Source organism: Pongo abelii, chromosome 8, assembly GCF_028885655.2.
Source record: "Pongo abelii isolate AG06213 chromosome 8, NHGRI_mPonAbe1-v2.0_pri, whole genome shotgun sequence".
NCBI lineage: Eukaryota > Metazoa > Chordata > Mammalia > Primates > Hominidae > Pongo > Pongo abelii.
Window position 1 is genome coordinate 74,484,515 of NC_071993.2, and position 19,688 is coordinate 74,504,202.

The following is a 19,688-nucleotide window of genomic DNA, read 5'->3' on the forward strand; positions in this document are numbered from 1 at the left end:
AGCTGCCAGTCACAGTGCCCTCCAGACCACAGGGATGAGTATGTGATTCAAGCCTATCCCTTCAGAGCTCTTCATCCCCTTGCCTCAGTTACTGGTTCAGGAATGAATACATTATCCAAACTGGGTCAATGACAACCCTTTCTTAAGATTTTTAGATGAACGCTAGGAAAGAACATATTTTTCCAGGGGCATCACTAGGCTGGATTGACATAAGCTCATAGCTTTCTGCCACCAGATCTACCATCTACTCTTCACCCATCTCTGCAATAGAAGACATCAGGGTAGAAGGCCTGAGGAGGCAGACAGAGGGAATGACAGGTGATGTGTTCTTGGAGTCTCTAAGGTCAGCTCTACCTCGGCACTTCCTGCTTGTGTGAACCAATAAATTTCCTTTCCTACTTGTTTGAACTGGTTTTCTGTCACTTTCAACCAAAAAACTCTGACTATTTACTTCCTGTTTCTGGGTCTTAGTCCAGATGTCTTCAAAGTGCACTGTATATACTCCAAGGAGTGCATACACAAAATGATGCACTGATATGTGGGAAAAAATATAAGACTTCCTATTTATGAGAGTAGACATTTTCTGATGGAAAAGGGAATATAAAAATGGCAGAAGAGCAACAACATGAAGACTAGACTTCATCCTCCAGAGTGCAGGGCCAGGGTCTGATTCATGTTTATCTCTCCCAGCAGTGAGCACAGGGCCTGGCTCATAGAAGATATCAAATAAAAAATTATGGGACATGTGAATGAATAAATATGAAAAGACAAGGAATGTTTAGATAAGTGCCTATAGTGAGGTATAGGGTGCATAGCACATGGAAGATGAAGAGCAAGTGATACAAGTTTTGTTAAGGGATGGCACAGACCTTTTTTTTCTTGAGATGCAGTCTCACTCTGTTGCCCAGGCTGGAGTGCAGTGGCGCCATCTCAGCTTACTGCAACTTCCATCTTCTAGGTTCAAGAGATTCTCCTGCCTCAGCCTCCCTAGTAGCTGGGATTACAGGCATGTGATTCCATGCCCAGTTAATTTTTGTATTTTTAATTTTGTATTTTAATTAATTAATTAATTTAAAATTTATTTAATTTAATTAATTAATTAATTTTAATTTAATTTATTAATTAATTAATTTAAAATTTATTTAATTTAATTAATTAATTAATTTAAATTTAATTTAAATTAATTAATTAATTTAAAATTTATTTAATTAATTAATTTTTAATTTAAATTTTGTATCTAAATTTTTAATTTTTGTATTTTAATGTGGTTTCACCATGTTGGCCAGGCTGGTCTTGAACTCCTGACCTCATGTGATCTGCCTACCTCAGCCTCCCAAAGTGCTGGGATTACAGGTGTGAGCCATCGTGCCCAGCCTCACAGAACTCTTCAAGCAGGGAGATTTTTGTTCTGAAACTGGATTTGAAGGGCTCTTTGTCTGCAGCAGAAAGACTGAGCAGTGACATTTCTTAGGAGTCTATGTCAAATAGTCAAAGTATGAGATGATGGAGACTTAGTAGATGAGGAAGGGGGAGGTGCAGGAGAGATTTCAAAGGCAGAATTACCTTGGTGACTGGATGTTGGGTTGGCAAAAACAATGGGGCAGGAGAGGTGTTTGGCTGGAAAGGGAGATGAGGGTGTCAGGGCAGAGTTGAATCAATGAGAACCCAAGAGTTTCCACCTTGGATGCCTAGGACAGAAATTCCAGTGTGAGAAGGTTTGGAGGAAGCATGAGTTCAGTTGATGGCCTCTGGTGTTTTTGAGTTGAGTTATCCAGGTGAATGTGTCCCATAGGCCATGGGATTTGTCAAGAACGGGGACAAAAGTTTGGGAGTCATCAGGGAAGGGATAATGTTAAAACAATGAGTCTGGTTACAGACGAGAAGGCCAAGGAATAAACCCCAGGCACATTCAAGGGGTAGGGTCAACACTGCCAAACTGCACTACTCCAGAGAGTATCTGGAATCTAGAGACTATGCGGCCTCTCTGTTTGTGCATACACACACTGCCCTGGCGGCAGAAGCCCTGGGTGGGCCCATAGGAAGATGCACATGGAATGATCAGAGAGGTTAGAAGAGTCCAGGAAGAGAGTGGAGTTCTGGAAGCTAAAAGATTGAGTCTTAACAAAATCAAATGCCACAAGGAGGTGAAGAATACGGACTAGGAATGGGTAGATAGCAAGGAAATACAAGGTAAACTCGGCCACCCACTAGCTGGGATTCTTGTTTGTTTGGGGTTTTTTTGTTTTTTTGCTTTGCTTTGTTTTGTTTTGTTTTATTTTTGAGACAGAGTCTCACTCTGTCACCCGGGCTGGAGTGCAGTGGCACGATCTCGGCTCACGGCAACCTCGGCCTCCCAGGTTCAAGAAATTCTCCTGCCTCAGCCTCCCGAGTAGCTGGGATTACAGGTGCCCACCACTACGCCCAGCTAATTTTTTGTATTTTTAGTAGAGACGAGGTTTCACCATGTTGGCCAGGCTGGTCTCGAACTCCTGACCTCGTGAGTCGCCTGCCTCCGCCTCCCAAAGTGCTGGGATTACAGGCGTGAGCCACCGCGCCTAGCCTAGCTGGGATTTTTAAGCAAGTTAGCCAGCCTCAGCTACCTCCTAGAGTAGTGGAGGGTAAAGCAGTTAATCCCTTAGGTGTTTAGGAAATCCTGGTGCCTGCTTTTGTTGGCTATGATTATTCTTTCTTCACCTTCTTTAAGCTTCTTTGACTGCCTCCGACTGTGCAGATCATCCTCACCTTAGCCCTTCCCCTCAGCCTCCCTCCCCAGGCATCTGACTTGACTGGCGAGCCCACTGAGGACTTAGGGGTGCCCTGAGTCTCTGAATCAAACCCGCATTTCCCTAGCCTCCTCTCCTCCAGCATTTTGAGAACAGAGATGACCTGGGGAGATCAGAGGGGAGTAGGAAGTCCCCAAAGCCCAGGGTGGTCCTTGTCCACTTTTGGACACAAATCGGAGTGAGTGGAGCTTAACCTAAGCCACGCCCTCTAGCAAGCACTGCCCCTCCCTCAGCCTCCCCACTTGGCCTGAATCTCCCGGGGGTGAAGGGGGATTGAGAACTAGCACTGTGCCATCCTTGGGGCCTAAACTCCTTTGGGACCAAAGCTCACCAAAAAGCCTCCACAGGACAAGAGAAGCAGGCGGCACCCCCAGTTTGGAGAGGGCATTGAGGAAGATCCGCCCCACCCCAACCCAGGTCCTTGTGCCTCAGGAGACTCCCATTTGCTCTCTTCGGAGCTGGGGAGTTCAGTCGGCTGGGGGAGAGGATGAGGCAAGGCGTGGGAGCCACAAAGGGGCGCGCTGTGTGGCCTCCAGGCCGCTGGCTTTTGAAGGCCGATTTGCTCTGGCTGAGCCAGAGGAAGCGAATGCTAATTTCCTCCTGGATGGGGTCTGTAGCCCTTCCTCCCGTGTCGAAGGGGAGGGAGAGCGGGAGACTGGACACGCCTGTGGCCCTGGAACTGCCATTATCCTCCACCTCCCCCAGGCCCCTCACACTTTCTGGGACTCCAGTGACCACCCCACAACTCACAGAAAGTAGGTCTATCCAGTACTCAATCGATCCTCACTTTGCCTCTCTTTCCGGAAGAGGAAAAGAGAGGACTAAGACAGCTGTTGGGCAACCAAAGTTAAGGGTAGCAAGGCCGTGAAGCCGCCACACCCACTGCCCTGGGGGCAGGTGTGGAAGGCCTGGAGGCACATCCTTGCCTGGAGCAGCTTTTGAACCCCTTCGGGAGGGAGATGTTCCCTTTTCAATCCTCTTCTTCCTGGATTAGACCTGGGAGAAATCTGGATTGCAAACATTTGCTAACCCCAGCACCCAACCACTCCCACCCTCCACCCCAGAGAGCCCAAGGCTTTCAGCTCCCTAAGGTTCAACAACATTGGGTTATTTGCATTATATTTCTATTTAGAATTAGCTTCTACTTTTTCTATTTGCAGTTAGGATATAAACTTCCAAAATACTGAGCTTAAATAATACACTTCAAATAAATGTTTTAAAAAGGGATTAATAGTTTAGGTGGATGCAACAAAGGTAAAAAAGTGTATAATGGGTCTTTGATGACTCAGGTCAGGGAAACCGTAGTCTGATGGGGCAGAGAAATAGGGCTGACGCCTCTTCTGCACCACTCAGGTTGTTCCACAGGGAGGAAGCCTGATTGCCTGGAGCTTTCAGGGACCTGGAGTTTCCAGGCAGACCCTCTGACCCACTGGAAATCAATTAAAAGCCCCCCAGTTCCATCTCCCTGCCTGTATGCAGGAGGCCATGTCCTGGAGGCCTGAGGGCTTTGTTCCTTTCCTGGTCTGGGTGGGAGCCTCCCTACACACACACACACACACACACACACACACACACACACACACACACACACACACACACACACACACACACACACACTCCCCTTCTTCCTTCCCTCTCCCCCTCTTCTCCTCCCCTTCTTTCTCCAGGCTGTGAGGCCCCTTCAGGAGCCTCTTTGTGAAGTAATTGGATTTCTCCCCTTGTTAGCTTGCAATGAAAATGTCATCTATTCCGGACTACCGCCAGGGAGGAGCCAAGCCCCCATTCAGCAAGCAGGGCCCAGCGCTGTGAAGCTATTCAGGCCTCCCGGCCTCCCAGTAGGGCAGCTGCAGCTTGGCCTGTCTTCTCTGACAATGCTGCCCTTCCCTCCCCACCTACCAGCATGCCCAGCCCAGGAGTGGCCCTGACAAGGCTAGGGCTGGGTGGCTGGATTCTGAGGCTGCTAGTAGTCCCCTTGGACTGCTGTTGTCACCACACCTTATCTCAGCAAATAGACAGTGGACGAATTTGATTTTAAGTGCATCCCTCCAAATGTCCTTTTGGCATTGGGCACAGGGATGGGGTCAGGAAGGGGAGGAAGGAGACTTTTCACCATGGGGAAGTTCCAAGATATTAGGGATACTTGAAAAGCAGACCGAGATAGACTGCAAAGGGCTGATGCTGGGGCAGGAGGAAGGATGTCTTACCCCCCTTTGGAATCACTGTATGTGATGGACACCAAATCAGAAACTATCTTGGCACTACCCATACTTAGCTTGAACCACAGATGAACGCATTCTTCTGGCCCTCGGGGTTCCTAGTATTCAGACATCTTCCAGAGTCCTCCCTCATGGCCTTCTAGGCAAAGCAAAGAAATAGGGGGAAATGGGATGGAAAGGCAGTGATGTGTATCTCCAACCATGAAAGACTTCCCCTAAAGGGAGAAAGATAAATACCCCACTCCTACCCCCACTATCCAAATGTGGAGACTTTGGTCCAGAGAGGTTGAATACTTGCTCAAAATTGCACAGCTGGTAGTGGCCAAGACTTTCAAACCCAGGTCTGTCTCATTCCAAAGCCTGTGTATCTTAATTGTTAGATTTACTGCTTGATACGGCTTGGCTATGTCTCCATCCAAATCTCATCTTGAATTATAGTTCCCATAATCCCCACATGACATAGGAGGGACCCAGTGGGAGGTAATTGAATCATGAGGGCGGTTACCTCCATGCTGTTCTCGTGATAGTAAGTGAGTTCTCATGAGATCTGATGGTTTTATGAGGGGCTCCCCCCCACCACACCGGCCCCCTTTGCTCATTCTTCTCCTTCCTGCTGCCAGGTGAAAAATGATGTATTTGCTTCCCCTTCCATCATGATTGTAAGTTTCCTGAGGCCTCCCGAGCCCTGCAGAACCATGAGTCAATTAAACCTCTTTCCTTCATAAATTACCCAGTGTCAGATATGTCTTTATTAGCAGCATGAGAACAAACTAATACAGTAAATTGGTACCAGGAGTGACGTGCTAGTATAAATATACCCCAAAATGTGGAAGTAACTTTGGAACTAGGTAACAGGCAGAGGTTGGAACAGTCTGGAAGGCTCAGAAGAAGACAGAGAAATGTGGGAAAGTTTGGAACTTCCTAGAGACCTGTTGAATGGCTTTGACCAAAATGCTGATAGTGATGTGGACAATGAAGTCCAGGCTGAGGTGGTCTCAGATGGAGATGAGGAACTTGTTGAAAACTAGAGTAAAGGCCACCCTTGCTATGCAAAGAGACTGGTGGCATTTTCCCCCTGCCCTAGAGATCTGTGGAAGTTTGAATATGAGAGAGATAATTTAGGGTATCTGGCAGAAGAAATTTCTAAGCACCAAAGCGTTCAAGAGGAAGCAGACCATAAAAGTTTAGAAAATTTGCATCCTGGCAATGTGATAGAAAAGAAAAACTCATTTCTTAGGGGGAAATTCAAGCCCATTGCAGAAATTTGCACAAGTAACGAGGAACCAAAGGTTAATCACCAAGACAATGGGGAAAATGTCTCCAGGGAATGTCTGAGAACTTCACAGCAGCCCCTCCCATCAGAGGCCCAGGTGCTTAGGAGGGAAAAATGGTTTGGGGGACCACTGCATTCCAGTTGCTTCAGTTCGAGTCGTGGCTAAAAGGAGCCAATGTATAGCTTAAGCCATTGCTTCAGAAGATGCAAGCCCCAAGCTTTGGCAGCTTACAGGTGTTGAACCTGCAGCTACACAGAAGTCAAGAATTGAGGTTTGGGAACCTCTGCCTAAATTTCAGACAATGTATGGAAACGCCTGGATGTCCAGGCAAAAGTCTGCTGCAGGGGTGGAGCCCTCAGGGAGAACCTCTGCTAGGACACTGAGGAAGAGAAATGTGGGGATGGAGCCCCCCCGCGCACAGAGTCCCCACTGAGGCACTGCCTGGTGGAGCTGTGAGAAGAGGGCCATCATCCTCCACAGGGGTGCAGCTGCCCAAGGCTATGGGATTTTGGACTTGCATGTAGCTCCTTTGTTTTGGCCAATTTCTCCCATTTGGAATGGGTGTATTTACCAAATGCCGGTACCACCATTGTATGTAGGAAGTAACTACTTGCTTAAAGTTCCAAAATGATCTCCTTTGACTCCATGTCTCACATCCAGGTCATACTGATGCAAGAGGTGGGCTCCTCCTGGCCTTTCTTGGTCTGCCCTCCTCCACCCCTAACTTACCCTCCTCCCACTGAACCCCCCAAACACTTCCTGTATATTCTTTCCAGTATGAACCTCCCCCAGTGATCACTCATGGTCACTGTCTGATTGACATGGTGATGTCCCAATATTTACAAGGACATCAGCCCCTGTATCACAGTGACTCCTTCCCCTCCATCTGCCATCATTCTGGGAAACTTCCACATCCTGAGGAAAATTCACCTGGCACCTCTGTTCCTCAGTCTGGGGACGTTCTCCTTTACTTCATTTCAGCAGCCCACACCCTGGAGGCTGTCACCACCCAGGGCCATCTACTCTGATGTTGCAAATGCTGGAGTCTTCCTGCCAGCTGCAGCCTCCTGGCCCCACAGTTCTCCTCCTGAACTCAGGACACATCCCCATTGACCTCCCTCACCTTCTCCAAGACCTCGCCCCTCCCTCCTGGTCACACTGCTTTCCCTACAGGGCCCAGACCCCAAGGTCCATTTCCTGAATATCTCTAACCACATGCCCAGATCCCCAGACCCCATCTCAGAGAGTCCACCTTGTGGCAGCTCTGCCCTCCAGCATGCAAGCATGTTGGGGTAAATCCTCCATAGAGCAGACATACAGACTTCACTCTCACCCAGGCCTCTAGCACCACTTAGGGCAGCCAGCTTCCCCTTCAAGAATTGAAAACTTCAGGTGCCACATTCAACCCTCCCACCACACTTTGTCACTGGGGACCTCACCTCGTAATTCATGGAGAAAAAAATAGAAGCCTTCTGATTGAAATCCCCTCACATTCATGCCCCCTTGCCTACAAGCAGTGGCCAAATGACTATTTCCCAATACTCATCCTCCTCTTTTTCATCTTGGGAGGATTTTAAGCTGTGCATGGGCACCAAAATAAAGACTACATTTGCAGTGGCACAATCTCAGCTCACTGCAAGCTTTGCCTCCTGAGTTCACACCACTCTCCTGCCTCAGCCTCCTGAGTAGCTGGGACTACAGGTGCCTGCCACCACGCCTGGCTAATTTTTTTAAATTTTTTTTGTAGAGACGGGGTTTCACTGTGTTAGCCAGGATGGTCTCGATCTCCTGACCTCATGATCCACCCACCTTGGCACTTTGAGAGGCCAAGGCAGGTGGATCACTTGAGATCAGGAGTTCGAGACCAGCCTGGCCAACATGGTGAAACCCTGTCTCTACTAAAAATACAAAAATTAGCCAGGCATCATGGTGCATGCCTGTAATCCCAGCTATTCAGGTGGCTATGGCAGCCTGGGTGACAGTGAGACTCTGTCTCAAAAAGAAAAAAAAGACTACATTTTCCAGCATCCCCCTGCAGCAAAGTGTGGCTGAGGGCTAAGCTCTAGCTTATGTGAGATAAGTAAAAGTGATATATGTGTTTCTGGGTCTTTTCCTTAAAAGGAGGGTGTTGTACACTCTTTCCCATCTTCTTGCTAGCTGGAACATGAACATGATGGCTGGAGCAGGAGCAGCTGTATTGGTCTTGAGGTAAATCTGGAGACAGGTTATTCCTTTGGGAGCAACATAATAGAAGGAATCTGAGCTCCTCTTGCCATGGAATCAGCCCCAAACTAATTTCTGGAGACTTCTTCAGCATGAGAGAGACACTCTCTGGTTTGAGCCCTGTTCCTTTTCCTTTTCCTCTGAATTTTCTATTCCTTAATCCTGCAGGGGCTGGGCCTTCTTCTTCTTCTTCTTTTTTTTTTTTTTTTTTTTTGTTACATGAATGAGTTCTTTAGTGGTAGTTTCTGAGATTTTGGTGTAGCCATGACCTGAGCAGTGTACACTATACCCAGTGTGTAGTCTTTTATCCCTCACTCCCCTCCCACCCTTCCCCCCAAGTCGCCAAAGTCCATTATATCATTCTTATGCCTTTGTGTCCTCATAGCTTATCTCCCACCTATACATGAGAACATACAATATTTGGTTTTCCATTCCATCTCACAGAGGCCTTCAAGCCCCCAGGCCTGGCTCCTACTCTATCAACTGCTCTCTGTCTCCAAAAGACTGTCCTTGCTAATGTCACCAAGGACTTCTATGAGCCAAATTTAGGACTTTTCAGCCTTCATTTGACTCCGTCCCTTCAGTATTGGAGGCTGTTGACTACCCCCTTCATTTGGAATCTCTCTGTCCCTTCTTTCATGTCCTCACACTCTCTCTGACTAGTCCTCCCTCAAGCTTCTCACCAGGAATGGCTTCCCTTTTCTTCATACTGCACACTACTGCAGGGTAAGTTAATCTAGCTCTTTGCAGGGAGCTGTGGACAGAGCTTGGACACACAGGCTGGGGCGTCTACACGTGCATGCAAGCTCTCAACACACAGGAAGGAACTGGAGGTGGGAAGATAACTCTCAGGCTGGTCATGATCTCTCAAACTAGAATTCCTTTCATGCCAGCTGCCTATGGAGCCTCTAGTCAGTCATCGTGATGGTCATGAGTGACCTCACTGAGTGCTGACTGTGAGCCAGGCTGAGTGATGCACTTTATGTGGATTATCACCCTCTGTGGAGTCCCACACTCCTGTGACTCAGGTGCTGTTACTTCCCCTCAAGGCATCAAGAAGTTAAGGGACTACCGAAGGCCACTGTAGCTAGTAAGTGGGGAAGGTGGGATTCACACCCAGGAGTCTCACTCCAGAGCCTGGGCCTAAAACCACTCAATATCTTCAAAAAAACCTCCTGCTCCTCTGTCAGCCCTCTGTATATCAGAGGTGCCATTTTTCACGCCCTCAGAAAAGCCAGGGTCCTGGGAGGAGGGGTCTTCACCTCTCAGACAGTGTCATCACCTCTTACCTCTTTCTCCAACCCACATTCAGCCGTCACTAAACCAGGCAAACCCCCATATCAGTAACTTTCAAATCCATTCCTGTTAGGGACTGAATGTTTGTGTCCCCCCTCCATTCCTGTGTTGAAGCTCTAACACTCACTGTGGTGGTATTTGGTGATGGGGCCTTTGGAAGGTGATTAGGTTTAGATGAGATCATGAAGCTGGGGTCCTCACAATGGGATTAGTGCCCTTATAAGAAGAGACTCCAGGGCTTCCTCTCTACCACATGAGGACAGAGTGAGAAGATGGCTGTCTGCAACTGCCCTAAGGGCTGTCACAAGAACTCAACCATGCAGGTCTTGATCTCAGACTTCCAGCCTCCAGAACTGTGAGAAATAAACGTCTGTTGCTTAAGGCCCCCAGCCTATGCTATTTTGTTATAGCAGCCTGAACTAAGACAATGCCCAGTCCCCACCCTCAGGATCCACACCACCACTTCCTTAGTTTGGGCCTCCATCAGATCATGCCAGGACTCTTTCCAGAGCTTCCTGTTAGGGACTGAATCACGTTCTTCCCAGAAATTCATATGCTGGTGTCCTGACTTGTCAGAACCTCAGAATGTGTTCTTATTTGGAAATAGGGTCATTGCAGATGTAATGAGTTAGGATGAGGTCATAGTGGAGCAGGATAGGCCTCTAATCCAAGATGACTGCTGTCCTTATAAAAAGGGGAAATGCCATGTGAAGATTATGGATTTCTGCTGCCACAAGCCAGGTAACTACCAGAAGCCAGGAGAGAGGGCTGGAGCAAGGGAGCCTGGCCCTGATGACACCTTGATCTCAGACTTCGGGCCTCCATAATTGTGAGATGATCACTTTCTGTTGTTCTAAGCCACCCAGTTTTCAGCACAGATGGTACCTGACTTACAATATTTCACTTAATGATTTTTCAACTTTACGATGTTGCAAAAGCAATGCACATTCAGTAGAAATCAGACTTCAGATATTATATTTTGATCTTTTCCCAGGCCAGCCATATGCAGTGCCATACTCTTTCACGATGCTGCAGCCCAGCTCCCAGTCAGCCACATGATCATGAGAGTGAACAGTTGTTGCCTTGCAGCCTGGTCCTGCCTTTACTATAATTCTTAAAACCCACTGTTATGGATTGAATTCCCAACTACCCCGCCCCCAACAAATTAATATGTTGAAACCCTAATCCCTAATGTGACTGTATTTGGAGACAGGGCCTTTAAGGGGTAATTAGGGTTAAATGAGGTCATAAGGGTGGGGCCCTAATGGAATAGGACTGGTGTGCTTTTTTATTTTTTAACAAGATGTAGTTTCACTCTTCTTGCCCAGGCTGGAGTGCAGTGGCACGATCTTGGCTCACTGCAACTTCTGCCTCCTGGATTAAAGTGATTCTCGTGCCTCAGCCTCCCAAATAGCTGGGATTACAGGTGTGTGCCACCACTCCCGGCTAATTTTGTATTTTTAGTAGAGATGGGGTTTCGCCGTGTTGGTCAGGCTGGTCTCAAACTCCTGACCTCAAGTGATCCACCCACCTCGTCCTCTCAATGTGTTGGGATTACAGGCACGAGCCACCACGCCCGACCAGGACCGGTGTTCTTATAAGACGAGAGAGGCACCAGGAATGGGTGTGTACAGAGAAAAGGACACAGCAAGATGGTGGCCATTTGCAAGCCAAGGAGAGAGACCTCAGGAGAAACCAACCCGCCAGCACCTTGATCTTAGACTTCCAGTCTTCAAAATGGGGAGAAAATAAATGTTTGTTGTTTAAGACCCCAATCTGATATTTTGTAATGGCAGCCCTAGCAGATGAATACACCCACTATGCCATTTCTTTACCCCAGTAGACTATGAAACCCTTGGGGACAGGCACCACTTCTTCATACCTCTGTATTTCAATGCCTAGCATAGTGTCTGGTACCTGTTAGATGGCCAAAAAATACTATCTGAAGGGATGGTCAACGAGCATGTGTGACTCTTACATGACAATATAATGCTGGTCAAATGCTGGATCAGAACCTTGAGATGGCTCCCATGGAGTCATTCACATGCTCTAATTCACTCTTCTGCAGTCAGGGGCAAGGATTTTTATAATTGAGGTAGCAATTGATCTGAGGCTGGAGTCAAGAAGGGATAGGTTACAGTCAAGTGTCAAATAGAACCTGTTCACTGAGTCCCCTTGGCCCAGTGCTTGATGACAGGATGTCAAACATTTTTATTCCCAAAAAGGTGGCTTCCGCAATCCTGTACATGAATTGGTGGCAGTGGGATGAACTAAGCGACCTCTGACCTTTTCTCCTACTAAGTAGGTTCAGGTTTGAATGCTCCATCCTTGCCATTTCTGAACTCCTTTGGGTCTGGGTTTTAGGAACAGGCACAGGATTTGCCCCCACAACCCCTGGGACAGTGGGAGAGAGTTGGGAAAAAATCTCTGCAGCTCTTCCTTGAGATGGGGGATGGACAGCGAGCAGGCTCTCTATCCCTCAAAGCCACACATACGCCAAGTCTCACTCTGGACTGGGTTCACATCACTCTAGGGAGGATTTATTGAGCATCTCCTGAATGTAAGGGCATGTGTCAGATGAGAATGAGGGCCAGGATTCATAGAAATAAATGGAACCATAGCCTCAGGGAATTGGGTGTGGGTGCCAGGGGCAGAAAGCTGGCCCTAGACACTGAAGGTGAAAGCTTTCAAATCACACCAGATATTCTATTTCTTAGCTAGAATGATTTTATAAGGTGTTTACTATTTGGTTACTCCATGGTACTGTTCATATAAGAGAAGTGGCATAAATGTTTGATTCTTTCCCTTTAATTACCAGGATCTAAGACAACGCATTGCTTCTCTGTCACCCTCCAAAAAAGACAAATTGGTTTGTGGGTTTCATTTTTTAAGTATTATTATTAACTCATGGGTTAAGTATTTGATAGATTTCAGTCCATTATAATTATTATCCTCATTGAAGCTCACATTGTCCCATTTTGGCTACTGGGAGCCTCTTCAAGTTGACTCCTGGGTCCTTTTGACACAACCTTTGTGGCTTAAGAAGTTCCTCTCTATCTGGTATGATAAGATATTCCAGATTCCTCTCACAATACTTCTCTAAAAGCCTGGTTTGTTTTTCATAGGAAAGGGTATTTCAGTGCTATAATCTTGGTCCTAGGAATGCTTATCGCATTTGGGTGGTCATTATGCCCAGATGTTTTTGGTCAATAGAACTAGAAAATAGAAATAAAATATATAAATATTTTAAGATAAAATACCTCAACAGTTCATACTGGGTTTTCCAATTCAAATTCAATATTAGAATTTGGGGTTTTGTTGTTTGTTTTTTGAGACAGAATCTCACCCTGTCACCCAACCTGGAGTGCACTGGCATGAATACAGCTCACTGCAGCCTCAACCTCCTGGGCCCAAGCAATCCTCCAACACTCAGCCTCCCGAGTAGCTTGGACCACAGGTGTGCACCCCCATACCCTGCTTTTTTTTTTTTTTTTTTTTTTTAAGATACAAGGTCTCACTCTGTTGCCCAGGCTGATCTCAAACTCCTGGCCTCAGACAATCCTCCCACCTCAGCCTCCCAAAGTGCAGGGATTATAGGCATGAGCCAGTACACCTGGCCCAATATTATATTATACTGTTTTTATTTAACATCTACTATATTACATCTGTATCTTCTTTCTTCCATGCCAAGAGTTCTGGTTATCAATACACAGAGGATCAACTGATTAGAAATCTCATAAACACTCATTTGCTTTTTTCCACATTGTACACACAACAGTATCAGAATAGTCATACTAATGCTATCACCACCAATACGATTATTGAAAACGTTTTAAAACATTTTTGATAAGCTCTTTCATTCTCCTTGTGCCCCCATTATTTTGGGGGATTGTACCATAATTACACAATCAGATCATATAACCATTACATTCTACAAGTATCTATATGTTAACATTCACCATCAGTCTTTACGCTGATGTCTCTCTATTCTTTCTGGTTGTCTGAAGCTCCTCTAGTAGATTCCACAGGAAGGGGCAATGGAAACAATGTTCCCTGAGTTCCCCACATGTTGGTAATAGTTTGTCTCTGCTTTTGTACTTAAAAGTCAGCTTTGCTGGATATAAAATCCTTGGTTTACACTTTCTTTCACTGAAGATCTTAAATATGTTACTCCATTTTCTACTGGCATGAAGTATTACTGCCTAAAAGTATGATAATAATCCAATTTTCTTTCACTTCTAACTTAAGGAGTTTTTTGCCTAGATGACCAGAGAATTTTTATTTTTCTTCAAAGCCTAGTAATTTTCCTAGAGTATTGTGTGGAAAACACAAACTGTTTTTCCTCTGCTCTCATGCCACATCTAATACAGAATACATCTATGACCAAATGTCTGTGGGTTTTCCCAGAACACCAAACAAGCAATCAGTTCTGCAGCAGACACCATCTGGGTATCTACTAATTCAATTCTGACACTATCTACCTGATACAGCATCAGATAACACAGGTTGAGCACTCAGTATGCAAAGACTGCTCCCCACTTTTGATGCCAATCATCACAAGCCCTAGGTTGTTTTACTTGTGCTTCTGACCAGCTGACTATAAATTGGGGTTCCCATGAACCCCTCCTTGAGTTTGATTAATTTTCTTTTTTCCATATTTTTTCTTTTTCCATAGGTTATTGGGGTATGGATGGTGTTTGTTGCATGAGTAAGTTATTTAGTGGTGATTTGTGAGATTTTGGTGCACCCATCATCCCAGCAGTATACACTGCACCCTATTTGTAATCTTTTATCCGTTGCCCACTCCCACCCTTCCCCCCAAGCTGCTAAACTCTATTGTATCATTCTTATGCCTTTGCGTCCTCATAGCTTGGCTCCCACATGTCAGTGAGAACAAATGATGTTTGGGTTTCCATTCCTGAGTTACTTCACTTAGAATAATAGTCTCCAATCTCATCTAGGTTGCTGTGAATGCCATTAATTCATTCCTTTTTATGGCTGAGTAGTATTCATATATATATATATATATATAATATATATATCACAGTTTCTTTATCCACTCATTGATTGATGGGCATTTGAGTTGGTTCCATGATTTTGCAATTGCGAATTGTGCTGCTATAAACATGCATCTGCAAGTATCTTTTTCATATAATGACTTCTTTCCCTCTGGGTAAATACCCAGTAGTGGGATTGCTGGATCAAATGGTAGTTCTACTTTTAGTTCTTTAAGGACTCTCCACACTGTTTTCCATAGTGGTTGTACTAGTTTACATTCCCACCAGCAGTGGAGAAGTGTTCCCTGATCACCACATCCACACCAGCGTCTACTGTTTTTTGATTTTTTGATTATGGCCATTCTTGCAGGACTAAGGTGGTATCGCATTGCAATTTGATTTGCATTTCCCTGATTGTTGGTGATGTTGAGCATTTTTTCATATGTTTGTTGGGCATTTGTATACCTTCTTTTGAGAATTTATTCATGTCCTTAGGCCACTTTTTGATGGGATTGTTTGCTTTTTTCTTGATGATTTGTTTGAGTTCATTGTAGATTCTGGATATTAGTCCTTTGTCAGATGTATAGATTGTGATTTTCTCCCACTCTGTGTGTTGTCTGTTTACTCTGCTGACTATTCATTTGCTGTGCAAAAGCTCTTTAGTTCAATTAAGTCCCAGCTATTTATCTTTGTTTTTATTGCATTTGCTTTTGGGTTCTTGGTCATGAAATCCTCGCCTAAGCCAATGTCTATAAGGGTCTGTCCAATGTTATCTTCTAGAATTTTTATAGTTTCAAGTCTTAGATTTAAATCCTTAATCCATCTTGAGTTGATTTTTGTATAAGGTGAGAGATGAAGATCCAGTTTCATTCTCCTACATGTGGCTTGCCAATTATCCCAGCAACATTCATTGAAAAGGGTGTCCTTTCCCCACTTTATGTTTTTGTTTGCTTTATTGAAGATCAGTTGGCTGTAAGTATCTGGGTTTATTTCTGGGTTCTCTATTCTGTTCCATTGGCCTATGTGCCTATTTTTATACCAGCACCATGCTCTTTTGGCGACTACGGCCTTATAGTATAGTTTGAAATCAGGGAGTGTGATGCCTCCAGATATGTTCTTTTTGCTTAGTCTTGCTTTGGCTATGTGGGCTCTTTTTTGGTTCCATATTCTAAAAACAATTCTAAAACAATCTTTTTTAACTGTGAAGAATGATGGTGGTATTTTGAGGGGAATTGCATTGAATTTGTAGATTGCTTTTGGCAGTATAGTCATTTTCACAATATTAATTCTGCCCATCCATGAGCATGGGATGTGTTTCCATCTGTTTGTGTCATCTATGATTTCTTTCAGCAGTGTTTTTTAGCTTTCCTTGTAGAGGTCTTTCACCTCCTTGGTTAATATTCCTAAGTTGTTTTTTTGGTTTTTTGTTGTTGTTGTTTTGATTGTTTGTTTGTTTTGCAGCTATGTAAAAGGGGTTGAGTTCTTGATTTGTCATAGGTGGCTTTTGTTACATTGAGGGAAGTCCCTTGTATGCCGATTTTGCTGAGAGTTTTAATTGTAAAGTGATGCTGGATTTTGTTGAATGCTTTTTCTGCATCTATTGAGATAATTGTGTGATTTTTGTTTTTAATTCTGTTTATGTGCTATACAACATTTATTGACTTTTTGTGCAGGTATGTCTTTCTGGCATGCTTTTTTTGTTTGTAGTAATATTATTCTCCCCCTTATTCTCTTTTTTCTTACAATACTTTGGGGTTGTTTGTTTGTTTGTTTTTTGAGACAGTCTCGCTGTGTCACCCAGGCTGGAGTGCAGTGGCACAATCATGTCTCACCACAGACTTGACCTCCCAGACTCAGATGATCCTCCCACTTCAGCCTCCTGCATAGCTGGGACTACAGGCACCCACCACCATGCACAGACAGTTTTTGTGTTTTTAGAAGAGATGGGGTTTTGCCATGTTGCCCAGGCTAGTCTCAAATGGCTATGCTCAAGAGATCCACTCGCCTCGGCCTCCCAAAGTACTGGGATTACAGGCATGAGCCGCCACACCCAGCCTATAATACTTTTGAATAAGATTTGACCTCAGTATTTCTTGTTTATTTTTATGTGAAATTAGTTTTCCTGAACTTTTAGAAAAAGCAATAGTCAAGATATTTTCTGTGACTACATCAATCTCTTCTGTTGTGTCTACATGGTGTTAAAAATATAGTGGCTTGCTTGCTTAGATTTCCCAGTTCTGTTTCCCTTGCTCCATTTTTACCTAGATCAGCTCTTTACTTCATCTTTATTTTTCCTGTTCCGAGCAGTTTTTATTCCAACCCCAGCCTTAATCCTGTCTAGTTATAATCTTCGTATTCCTATGTTAGAGTTGTTATAAGAGATCACTTTGGAATTTTATAAGTAGTATTTTTAGCATTTATTGACAGAATTATGTGATCTTTGTCTTTAAAGTATCCTTCATTTATGTTGACAGATTTCCTACTTTTAAACTGTGTGCACTGAGAATGTTTGCATATATATATATAGATAGATAGAGAGAGAGAGAGAGAGAGAGAGAAAGAGAGAGAGAGAGTCTCAGTCTGTCACCTAGGCTGGGCACTGCAACCTCTGCCTCCCAGGCTCAAGAGATTTTCATTTTCAGCCTCAGCCTCCCAAATAGCTGGGATTACAGGCACGCACCACCACCCCTGGCTAATTTTTATATTTTTAGTAGAGATGGGGTCTCACTATGTTGGCCAGGCTGGTCTCGAACTCCTGACCTCAAATGATCCACCTGCCTCCAACTCCCGAAGTTCTGGGATTACAGGCGTGAGCCACCACACCCAGCCACATCTATATTCTTAAGTGAAATTGGTCTATAATTTTGTAGGCCATTTTACGGACTTTAGGTCTATAATGTTTTGGGAACTTATTCATCAGATTTTGTTATTAAGGTCATGTTTGCTTTATAAAGTGGCTAGCAATGTTTTTCAACCATCTGGAATAATTAGAATAACAAAGTTTCCATTTGTTAAAATTTGATAAGGACTCAGCAGTTCTTCTATCTCCTGGGCCCACACTAGACTACAGTTCTCAGCTTTGCTTGTTGTTAGGGTACCATGTGACTGAGTTCTGGCTAACGGAACAGGGCAGAAGCAGATCCTTTCCAGACCTGGGGCATAGGAACCTTCAATTTTCCATCCTCCTTGCACCTTCTTTTACAATGACCTTGGAACCACCTGTTAAATATAGTAGATATCCATCAACCAAAGAGTGGATAAAGAAAATGTGAGATACCTATATATAAACACACACACACCATGGAATATTACTCTGCCATAAAAAAGAATGAAATAATGGCATTTGCAGCAACCTGGATGGAGCTTGAGACCATTATTCTAAGTGAAATAACTCAGGAAAGGAAAACTAAATGTCATGTGTTCTCACTTATAAGTGGGAGCTAAGCTATGAGGATGCAAAGGCATAAGAATGATCATGGATTTTGGGGACTTGTGGGGGAAGGGTGGGAGGGGGTAAGGAATAAAAGACTACACATTGGGTACAGTGTACACTGTATGATGGGTGCACCAAAATCTGAGACATCACTAAAGAATTAATCCATGTAACCAAAAACCACCTGTTCCCCAAAAATGGTTGAAATAAAGTAAACTAATAAAAAAATAAAGATAGTAGACACATAAGATGGAAGTAACATGGAATCTTGAAATACTATTGGGAGATTGTCACCTAACAATGAGAAACATTGTTTTGGTCTTTATTTGAATAGAAGGTAAACTTCTATTGTGCTAAGCCCCTGAGATATAAGGAGGGAAGTTACAGAAGTTAATATTACCTTATTAATACTATAGAAAGCTGTAAAATCATCCAGAGTTGAACATTTCTAAGTCACGGATTTTCTAACAGTTTAATTGAGATATAATTCATATGCCACACAATTCACCTATTTAAAATGTACTGTGCAATTGATGGCAGTGGGCACTTCAGATGGCTGGGCCAGCTGCTATCACACTTGCTGCAGCGGGGATGAGCCATGGGGTTGTACCTCCATGGAGCCAGTGGAAGCCAAAAACAAGTGGGGGCCCTGCTCATTCTGAGTTGCAGTGGGAATTCTCCAGGTGCCACTGCAGCCACCCAAACTGTAGCTGCAGACTCAGGCATCACTGTACTCTTGGGAACCCGGGAAGGACCCCCTTCCCTTGCAGGCTCAGAAGTGCCTGCTCCCACTGCCTGGCTTCTCCCTGCTGTTGGCACCCACTCCAATCTTGGAGAAAAGTCTGGCAGAGCCAGGGCACCATGAACAGCAGACAAATTCCTGGGCAGAAGGGGGCAGATTCCCAGTGAGGCCCCACCTTCAGGCCAGGGAGGGTCTGAAAGCTGGGGGCTGGGTTGCCGGTCCCACGGACTGGAGTGGAAACTTGTGGTACCTTTTCCAGGCCCGCCTATGGCTGCCCATGGACCAGTCAGCATATACTTCCTCCCCTCTGAGGCCCATAAAAGCCCCAGGCTTAGCCAGAGCTGAGCATGGGATGGGGCGACCAGCTGCAAAGAGGGGCAATCCACTCCAGGGTCTCCTCTCTGCTAGCAGCTCAATACTCGCATCAGGGCACCCTCATCAGGATACCCTGGCTGCAGAAAGGAGCTATCCTCTGTGAGGCTTCTGTGAGCTGTTCCATTGCTCAATAAATCTCCTCTTCACCTTGCTCATCCTCCACTTGTCTGCATATCTCATTCTTCCTGGTCACAGGACAAGAAATTGAGACCCACTGAATGGTGGGGCTAAAAGAGCTGTAACCAACGGGGCTGAAACTGTAACACCAATAGGGCAGGCCCCTTGCCTGCCATGTTGTGGGTGAAGAGGAGAGAAGAACTGCCGCCCTAAAAGAGCTGTAACACCAACA

At 45.0% G+C, this 19,688-nt stretch overlaps 1 long non-coding RNA gene across 1 annotated transcript; it reads left to right on the forward strand.

Moving 5' to 3' along the window:
* Window positions 1-9,519: 9,519 nt before the first annotated feature.
* On the forward strand, window positions 9,520-12,061 carry LOC129048463 (uncharacterized). Its single transcript, XR_008510827.2, has 3 exons — window positions 9,520-9,586; window positions 10,488-10,621; window positions 11,353-12,061. It is a non-coding gene; the product is annotated as an uncharacterized LOC129048463 (long non-coding RNA).
* Window positions 12,062-19,688: the final 7,627 nt, after the last annotated feature.